Below are 1204 nucleotides of genomic sequence, written 5' to 3' on the forward strand. Positions count from 1 at the left end.
TGGGGAATGATGGCGATGCCTAATCGCCCCTGGGTGGCCGAGGTAGTGATAGCCTACCTTTCTGATGGTTCAATGTACATTACTGTTTCAAAATTAAATGAAACTACCTTTAAAGTATATGTAATGTAAACGGATCGTATTCAGACCCCTGCTGGAAGTTAATAGTATTTAACACAGCCGAAAACTCCCAATTATTCCAACATCCTGAGCTATAATGTCAAGGCAATCGCAGCGCTCCAAAACCTTCAAAGCGACCGTGACAGGACTCGAACCTGCAATCTTCTGATCCGAAGTCAGACGCCTTATCCATTAGGCCACACGGTCAATCCGATGCGTAAATTTGGCGCTGCGGGACCTCAGACTTGTCTACCTTCTGCCCGGTGGTAGCCGTGGAGAGATGGCATAGTCTGTGCGGCAGAGATCTTTAATGATGGATATTGCCCTCTCGGGACAGCGCCTTCTGTTGGTGTTACTGATGGTGAGAAGGAAGTGGGCAGAGCCTGCAGCTACTTATATCCTTGAGTAGTTGAATTGCTGTACTGTACCGTGCAACTAGTCAGGATACTTTCAAAGATACCGCTGTAGAACCTCCGCGAGTTTCTAGGAAAAGTTAGGAAGGTGCTGGATAGATGTATTCCAAAAACAAAGAAATGCTGAAATGGCAAAATAGTACAGCCATCGCAAGGGATGTCAAAGCTAATGTAAAAGCAAAAGAGAGGGCATACTGCAAAGCAAAAATTAGTGGGAAGATAGAGGATTGGGAAGGTTTTAAAACCCTACAGAAAGCAACTAAAAGAATTATTAGGAGACAAAGATGAAATATGAAAGCAAGCTAGCAAACAATGTCAAAGTGGATAGTAAAAGCTTTTTCAAACATGTAAAATTAAAGAGAGATGAGAGTGGATATAGGACCGCTAGAAAATGAGACCAAAGAAATAATAACGAGGGGCAAGGAGATAGCAGATGAACTGAATGAGTATTTTGCATCAGTCTTCACTGTGAAAGACACCAGCAGTGTGCCAGATGTTGAAGGGTGTGAAGGAAGAGAAGTGAGTGCAGTTACTATTACAAGGGAGAAGATGCTCAAAAAGCTGAAAGAACTAAGGGTAGATAAATCACCCGGACCAGATGAACTGCACCCTAGGGTTCTGAAAGAGGTAGTGCTAGAGATTGTGGAGGATCTTTCAAAAATCATTGGACTCTG

General features: G+C 43.3%; 1 non-coding gene across 1 annotated transcript; it reads right to left on the reverse strand.

Moving 5' to 3' along the window:
- Positions 1-251: 251 nt before the first annotated feature.
- Positions 252-324, reverse strand: trnar-ucg (transfer RNA arginine (anticodon UCG)). The gene has a single exon. It is a non-coding gene; the product is annotated as a tRNA-Arg (tRNA).
- Positions 325-1204: the final 880 nt, after the last annotated feature.

Source organism: Mobula hypostoma, chromosome 26, assembly GCF_963921235.1.
Source record: "Mobula hypostoma chromosome 26, sMobHyp1.1, whole genome shotgun sequence".
Lineage (NCBI taxonomy): Eukaryota > Metazoa > Chordata > Chondrichthyes > Myliobatiformes > Myliobatidae > Mobula > Mobula hypostoma.